This window comes from Hyaloscypha bicolor, assembly GCF_002865645.1.
Source record: "Hyaloscypha bicolor E unplaced genomic scaffold K444scaffold_206, whole genome shotgun sequence".
Classification (NCBI taxonomy): domain Eukaryota; kingdom Fungi; phylum Ascomycota; class Leotiomycetes; order Helotiales; family Hyaloscyphaceae; genus Hyaloscypha; species Hyaloscypha bicolor.
The window spans coordinates 108,175-118,360 of NW_020194708.1; positions in this window are offsets into that span (position 1 = coordinate 108,175).

Genomic DNA, 10,186 nt, shown 5'->3' on the forward strand with positions numbered 1-10,186 from the left:
TATTTCCTTTTTTTTACTAGTAAATACTAGTAATTTAACTAAATTATTTCCTAAGTTTAAAAAGAAAAATTCGATTATAACTTAAATACTTAATTTAAGAATATCTAGAAATTAATAAAAAATACCTAGTTTATTAAATAAGAAAGAGAAAAAGAAACTAGCTAACTAGAATCTATATATAAAAGTAAATAAGTTATATTTAGGAAATCTAAATAATTATTTTATTTTAGAGGAAATTATATTAGAATTACTAATATTTTAGGTTCTGGAATTAATAAATAGTATTAAGATTTGGCTATAAATAATATTTCTATTAATACTATAATACGTTTCTTATTAAAAAGAAAGAGAAAAGAAATAGAAATAATTAAAGAAGTTTTCCGAAAACAAGGAAAAATAGAAGAAAAGCTATCTAATATAATAGATTAGAAAAGTACTATTTCAAGAAATAATAAATAAAGAAATAGCCTAACTAAAAATATAAATATTAATACTTCCGGAAATAAATAAAATAAATTAGAAACTTAGTATAATTTTAATTATAATAAATATAGGATTCCTAAAATTAATAATATTTTAATAAGACTATTAAAAAAAGTAATTATTTTATTTCTAAAAACTTAGAAAGAAATAAGAATACTTATTAATATCTTAAAAATACCAGATTTAGCTAATATATTTTAGAACTAATAAATTAAGAATAATATTCTTTATTTTATTATTTTATAAATAAGAAATACTATTATATTAAATATAATTAGATATATTAGAAGATCTATAAAACTAGTAGTTATAGCTTATATAATAAATAAAATATTTAAGAAATTAGAAATACTAGTTTAGATATCTAATACTAATAGAATTATTTAATTTAAAAATAATAGTATTAATATTTGGATATTATTAGCTTATAAATATATTATATAATCTTTATATTTCCGATTTGTATTTTAAGGACCTTAAAAGAATATTAAATATAAAGAAATAATTAATATTAAAGCTAGAGTTAATATTTTTCCCGAAAAGATTTCTAGAAATATTAGTAAAGTAATATATAATACTATAAATTATTAAATATTTATTATTACTAAAGCAGAATTTGGATTTATAGAAATAATAAAGCTTAGAACTAAGATTATAGATAAAGTAAAATATAAAAATATATGTTTCCTAATTAAAAAAGCTTTAAAGATCCTATTTAATTAACTATTTTTAGTAAAAATAAAAATAAAAATTAGAATAATAGTTTATAGAATAGAAGATTTATTAATCCTAAAAATAACTAGAATACTTATATTATTATAATTATTTTACTTTTAAAAAATATTAGAAAATAAAAGAAAATAATAATTTAAAAGTATTAAACTTCCAGAATTAAAGAATTAAGTAATATAAAATAAGAAACTAAAAAGAAAAAAGAAAAATAGAACCTAATATTATAACTAGTAATAATATTAAAGGAAATAGGAAAATACCGAGATTTCTTATAAATTCTTTTATTTTAGAATTAGAAGTTTAGGAAATTAATAATATTTTTAAAGAAACTAAAATAAAAAAGACTCTAATTAGAATATTATTAAAAGTAATTCCGGATTTAATAAAAAAGAAAACAAAAAGAATATTAAATAAAGATATTTCTAAAAAAGAAATAAAATAGTATTTTTTAATAATAAAGAAATATATTCCCGAAGCTAAGAAATATAGAACCTAAAACTAGAAAGAATTCTAAAATATATAAAAGTTTAAGAAAAGTATATTAAAATATTAGATAAAAAAATAATTTCTATATCTAATTAAAAAGAAACTAAATAAGAAAATTATAAATTCTAGAGATTAGATAAAAAAAATACTAGATAAAATAGCTAAAATACTTAAAAAAAAATAATAACTATAATCTATTTTTAGTTATAAGAATATATAAAATAAAAAATAAGAAGATTTAATTAATAAATACTAATAATAGAACTAGAAAAGGCCTTAATAAATATTTGAACTAGTTTAAGAGATCTAAAGCTAGAAAATACTTATAGAAATATATTAGGAAATATAAGAATTACTTTTTATAAAAAATATTAACTATTTTAAAAGATTTATAACTTATTCCGGAATGCCTTAAATAATTAGATATTAGTAACTAGCTCTAGGAAAAGAAACTAGCTATATTTCAAGAATTAATAATTAATTAAGAAAATATAATTATATTTAATTAAAAAGAAATAGGAAAAGTTTATAAGAATATTAGTCTATTTATTCTAATTAAGACTATTAAGTATAAGGCCTAATAAGAAAAGAATTTCCTATATTTTAAAGCTCTAATATTAGTAGTAATAAAAATATTATTAAAATACCTAGATTATAAAGTTTTTAAAAAATATAATAAACCTTATTAGAATCTATAGTTCTTGGTTACAAAAAAGGTTATTAGAACTTATAGACTAATTAATATTATTATAAAAATGAATTTAGTAATTTTATAAAATACTAATTTATCTTTATTTACTAATAAGATCTTAAAAAAATTTACTAAATATATTTATATTTCTCTAATTAATTTCTTTTCCGAATATAATTAACTTATACTAGATATTTATAATAAAGATTTAATTATATTTATAATATTTCTAGAACTATTAAAAATAATTATATTATTTTAGAGAACTACTAATTTTATTATATAATTTATATAAATTATTATAACTATTCTAGAAAATCTATTTCCTAAAATTACTATATTATTTATTAATAATATTAGAATTAAGGAACCTTATATAAATTATAATAAATAGCTTATTTTATCTAGAATTTAGTATTTTATATTCAAATATCTTTTAAATCTAAATATAATCTTAGATAGAATTAAATAAACTATAGCTAGTATTAGAGAAAAACTATAGTTCTATTATAATAATATAGTTATTATTAGCTTTATTTATAAAATACTTAGAAAAAGCCCTTTAAGCTCAGGAATTACTAAAATCTTAAAATAGGAATATTATAATAATATAACTAAAAGCAAGGTATTTATTAGAATTATTATTTACTATTATATTTAGATTAAAGGCTTTATAATTATTACTAAATCTATTTACTATTTAATAAGGAAAGATATAATATAAAACTAGAATAATAAATAAATACTAATTATATAAATTCTTTAAAAAAAGCTTATTACTATTTTAATATTCTATAAGCTATATTATAATTTATTAAAAGATTAGGAAATAATTATATTAGTAATATATACTAGCCTAAATAAATAGAGCAGAATTCTTAATTAATATAATAATAAAGAGAAAAAGAAAATTATATAATATAAGTCTAAAATCTAAAATAATATTAAATAAAAATATAATATTATTAAGAGAAAATATTAAGAACTAGTAAAGTATTTATAGAAAATATAATTCTAGTTATATAAAGTTTATTTTATTTTTAAACTAAATACTAATATACTTGTTATATAACTAAATAAAATAGCTACAGATTTTCCTAAAACTCTAATTACTTACTAGCTAATATAAATTTAATTATTTGACTTTAAAATTAAATATATTAAAAGAATTAAATATATTATTACTAATAGATTATTGTAATACTTATAATAAGAAAGTAATACTAAAGATAATAAGGATATTAATAAATAGTTAATAATAGAACTTAATATTATTAGAATAGTACTTATTAGACAGAAACTTTAATTAAAGAAAATAGTTCTAATTTAGTTATATAATATTATTTTAAGAAATTAGATTTCTAAAACTTTTACTAGATATTTAAATAATAGTATTTAATTACTAGAAATTAATAATTAAAACTTTATTATATCTAAAAGCAAATTAGTAATATTAAAAAATAATAATATCCGGAAGTTATATAATAAAGGCTATAGTCTTTTATATATAACTTCTAATAAAATAGTAAATAATAATATTAATTCTTATACTTTACTTAATAACCTAACTATTTTATTAGATTTCTTAAATTATAGCTATTTTGAATAATACTAGAATATTATATAATATCTTATAATATTCTTTAGACTAGAAGAAATATCTAGAATCGAGTTTCGAAAATTAAATAAAAAAGCTTTAAATTATAGTATGAGAGATTAATTATTATAAAGAATTATATCTAAAATATATTTATCTTAATTTATTATTAATAACTAAGAATAAAGAAAGATTATTATTAAAGAGCTATATAATAAAATTAGATATACTGGAAAAGAAAGTACTTTTTATTTAGTAATTAGCTATTATTACTAGAAAGATTATTATAATTATATATAAAAATATATTAATATTTATAAAATCTATTAATATAAAAATAAAAAATATATAAAAAAGCTTTATATTTAATAAAAGCTATATTTCTTTTTTTATTACCTTAGGATTAATATAATTAAATTACTAGACTATAAAGAATATAACTCGTTAGTTATTACTAGAGACAACTTCTTAGAATAAATTAAAGCTAGATTTTTAAAAAACCTAACTAATAAGAAGATTCCTAAGTTTATTTAAAAAGAAATTATTTATAAGTATAGTTTATTTAGATAGCTTAAGGTAAATAATAGATTGGAATTTAAAAAAGTAATAATTCAGGAACTTAATAAGCTAGAAATTAATAGAATTATTATTTTAGCCTATAATTCCAAAGAAAATAATATAATTAAAAGAAAGTATTAACTAATAATTTAAGTACTTATTATATTTATAATAGATAAAAAAAAGTTATAGGTAGATTTATTATTATATATTCTATTTATTAACTAAATTATTATATATAAACTAACTAGATTAACTTTTTTTTATATAGTTTATAATAAGGAAATAATATTATTTATAGAAATATACTTTTTAATCTAGAGAATACTTAAATAAAATAAAGTTTATAATAGAGAAATATTTCTAGAAATATATATAAAGTAAATATAAATAAGAAATAAAAATATTAAAGAAACTAAAATAAAGAAAAATAGAAAATACTAAAAAAGAAAGAAATAATTTAATATTACTTATTAGATTTATTTAAAGCCTATTTCCGAAAAGAATCTAGGTCTTATATATAATATTAAATTAAGAAATATAAAGCTATTATATTACTAGATTAGCTTATATAAAGTAAGGTATATAGATTAATTAAAAGAATACTATATACTAGAAGAGCTTAATAATATTATATTTTAAAAAATATATATTAGGAATTAATTTAAATAATTTATTAAAAGAAATAAATTCTAGTATTTCCCTAAAAACAAAATTAATAATAAGTATATATTTATAAATAAATATTTTAAAATAGATATGGAACTAGAAAAGAAAATAATTATAGAATATTATAAGTAAAATAGTATTTAGGAGATTAAGAAAGCTATTAGTATTATTATATATATTTTAAAATTACTAGAATTAGAAAAAGTAAAGTATATCTTTTATATAAAGAACTAGAAGAAAGTATCTAATAATAAGAGCTTTTCCTAATATAAAATAAAGCTTATTACTTTTAATTCTTTATATATCTTTTATTTTTTACTTCTGATTATTATTTATAATCTTTAGAAAATATTATTATTAGATTATTATTCTGGAAATTAAATAAGCCTTATTATTATTTATTTCTTATTATTATCTAATTATTATTACTAGATAATCTTAATATAAGATTTTATTATTAGATCTTGGGAATTAAATATAAAAATTTTTTTTTTAATATAAAAATAAATAGAAAATTAAGAGATTAATTTATAAACTCTTAATTTCAAACTATAGTAATAAATAGTAACTATATATAAAATTAAGAAAATAAAAAAAGAAAGAAAAGGCTCTTTTATATATATTCTACTAAACTAGAAATCTTTTAGAAGCTTTATTTACTTTTTTAACTAGCTATTCTCGTAGCTTATACTAGTCTAAAGCTTAATTATAATATTTATAAATCTTAATTTTAACTTAAACTATTATTATAAATTTACTTATAATATTTAAATAAACTTCCTAATTAGAAGTTTTATATAAACGAAATAGCTAAACTAGAAGCCCTAAAAAAGAAAAGGGAAATATTATTAAATCTAATAGTTATTTCCGAAAGTATTTAATAATATATAATTCTGGGAATTTCTTAAATATTAGATAAATTAGATTTGGCTATTTAAAGCTTACCTTATACTAGAAAACCTACTTTTTCTTTAATATAATTATAGCTATTCTTAAAACTTATATTAAGGCTTAGTTAATATATTATATATTTCTATTTCTATATAAAAAGAACTTTTATTATATAGAACTCTTTTTTAGATTATAATACTATTTTATTACCGGAATTTTTTTTTAAAAAGCTAGTATAATTTACTAATTCTTACTATTAATTTATTTCTTATTATTTCTTATTATTTAAATAATTCCTATATTCTTAATACTAATTTAAAGTAGTTAATTTTTTTATATTTTATATTAATTATTTCAAACTTAATAATAGTATTATAAATTCTATTTATATTATTTTATAATTCTTTTTTCTATAAATTCTAATACCTTTAATATTATTTTAAAGTCCTAACTAATTAAATAGTTTTATATTATATATAGTCAACTTTAGTAAATACTAAATAAATATAAATTAGTTTTAAAAAAAGTAATATTTTATTCTAAGTTATTTCTTAATTCTATTATTCTAACTTTTTTCTATTAATACTTATTTTATATTTTCTTAATATCTTTAATATATTTATATATTTCCTATATTATTTTCTTTTTATTATATTATTTTCTAAATTAATAAAAATGTTTTTAAATAAATAAAGAATTAGAATATATTTATATTATAAAATTTATATTATTTCTTTCTATATTTTAATACTTTAGATATTACTATTATATTTATATTTCTATTATATTACTTTCTTATTTCCTTATTATTACTATTTAGTTTAACCTGTTTTAATTATTTTCTAAATTATATTTCCTTAAATATATATATTTATATTCTTTTCTATAATAGAAGCCTAATTCTATATTTTGCTTTTTATAACTATTTCTAATTTATAATTATATTATCTTAAATATATCTAATTATTATATCTATTTTCTCTATTTTATATATTATTATTTTAGCTTTATTTTTTTATTAGGAAAAAAGAAAAAACTCAAATATATATAATATCTTTATATAATCTAAATCTATTCTAATTTATTTTTTGTTTTAGAAAGTACTTAAAAGAAATCCTTATAATTTCGAGAATCTTTAATTTTATAACCTATAATTATTATACTAATAATACTTTTATAATTTATTAAAAATAATAAAATAACTAAAAAATAGATTCCTTAAGCTAGTAAAGTATAATAGCTAGTTCTTATAAGCCATAATATTATTAAAAGCCTATAGATTAATAATATTAAAGTTTAGAATATTAAAAAAGCTTAGGCAGTTATAAAAGGCTTACTAATACTAGAAAAAATAGCTATAATTACTGAATTTAATATAAATATTCTAAATAAGCTAAGTAATATATATAATAAGCTCTTGAAATAAAAAACCTTTATTAGAAACAGAACTAGACTAGAATTAACTAAAGAAAAACTAAAGAATTACTAAGCTAATAATAAAGAATTCGAGAATATTATTAAGAACATTTCTAAAAATAAATAAGAAAAGCTTAATATAATTAAGATTATAATAAATAGTTTTAATATTAAAAGTTAAAATAGAATTATATTATATAATAAAGCTTTTAGCTAATATATTAATAATATCTATAATAATTTTAATAAAAATATTTATAAGAAATTATATTTATTTTTTAAAATAAAAGCTTTAATATATAAAGCTATTTAGTTAATTAATAAAGCTATTTTAGAATATATTAAAAATAAGAAATATTAAAATACTAATATATTTACTAAATTAGATATTACTAAGATACTTAAATATTCTAAAGCTATTTTAGAACCTAGAAAATTGGTTTTTAAATTACTATTAGCTAATAATCTTAAAGCTAGATAATATATTTTTAATATTTCCGGAATTCTAATTAAAAAAATTTATAATAATAAGCCTTTTCCTACTTTTCGAAATAAGCCTAAAAAATAAGCCTCTATTATAATTTTAGCTTTAATTTAATCGGATCTAGCTAATAAGAATAAAGCTAATTTAATATAGTCTAGTAATAAATCTACTAGTAGAATTAGTAAAACTAGTATAACTAAATAAAAAAAATCTAATAAAAATAAAAGTAAGCTAAATCTAAAATTCCTAATAAATAATAAAAATCTAAATACTAGTTCAGGTATAAGGCTAGTAAAATAGAGGAAAATAAAGAATTAAATAAAAAGGAATTCTTTATTCTAAAAAGAAAAATATTATTTAAAAAGATTCTTATATTTATATTTAAAATTAAGAAATAGAAAATTAAGAATATTAAATCCGGAAAACTTAAAAAAGGTATTTAATATACTTATAAGATACTAGCCAAATAGAAGTTAATACTTATTTAGTAAAATAAGTATATTTTTAAAAAAAATATATAATAATATTTTAAGACTTATTTATAAGCAAGAATATTATAGAATTACTAATAAACTTCTTAAAGCTTCTTATATAATATATATCTAGTAGCTTACTAATATTTTCTTTATTAATATACGAGATATTAAGAATACTCTAAAGCTAGTAATTAAAATCTATAAAGTTACTAAAAGCAAGAAATCTATTTCTATTATTTAAGTAAATAAGAAAATATAAGATTTCTTTTTTAAAACCCAGAAAATTAAGAAATATAAATATAAGTATTATATTTCTAATTAATTTCGCCTAAATCTATAGCTCTAATTTAATATTATAGTTCTTATTTCTAAGTCTAGTATTACTAATCTGGGTATAAATAGTTATATTTATAAGAAAGATTACCTGAAATAAATTAAAAAGCTTAGTATTTAAGAGTTTTTAATAAAGGAAATAGAAATATTATAATTCTATTTCTAAAAAAATAACATATTAAAATATAGAAATCTAAATAATAATTACTTTATCTTAGCTTCTTAATTCTTAATAATAGATTTATTAATATAGCTTGAATTTTATAAAATATTAAATAAATATTCTAATTATCTAGTTATTTATTTTTAGCTAGTCTAATACTATATTTCTGGAAATATTAATTATAATTAATATAAAAGTAATACTAAAAATCTAGCTATTACTAAAGCTTTAAGTAATGAATTTTATCTTAATAAAAAATATTAGAATATTAGCTATATTTTTCTTATAAACTATAAGAAAGCTATTATCTTTAATAAAAGGTTTTTTAAGAATATTAATTACTTTTCTATTTCTAATAAATTTAAACCAGAAATAACTAAAAAAATAAGCGAATATTTACTAAAAATAAAAATAAAAAAGACTTTGAATATAGTTTATTTAACTAAATAAATAAATTCTTTTAGTTAGATAATTTATAAGTCTAGAATTATAAATAGGTAATAATTCTCGAATAATATTAAAATTAAAGAATAGCTTAATAATAATTTACTATTTAATAGGCCTTTTACTATAATTTAAATAAGTCTAATTACTATTAAAAATAAAATATACGAAAATGAATTCTTTTATAAGGTTATTAAAGCCTATTATCTAAAGCTTTCTTCTTTTATTAAAGATTAATTTAAGAATATTACAAATAATACAAAATTCAAAAAAGCTATTTATTTAAAATATATTAGTATAATCTATAATATAATTTACTATAATAAGTTTCCTTATTACCTAATAGTAAAAGCAGAAATTAAATAATAATTAAAAGTAAATACTAATTAATTTAAAGAACTATATTAGATTTAGTATAAGAATATAATTAAGCGAGTTCGAATTACTTTTAAATAAGTTTAGAAATATAAAATAAAACTATTTCAGGGTAATAAGTCTTATTTTAGGTATACAAAAGAGAAATTAGATTAGCTAATAAAGAAAAATCCTAATTATTTTATTATTTCGAATTTTAAATAGGATTTTTCTATTATTTTTAGTATTTAGGAAATAAGTATAAATAAATAAAAGGCCGAATATAATATAGTGGGCTATATTCTTTAAAAATTATATTATTTTAGTAGTTTTGAAATTTAGGTTATATAATAAAAGCTATAGCCTTTTATATATAACTTATAGAAATTATATAAGAAAGCTGGTTTTT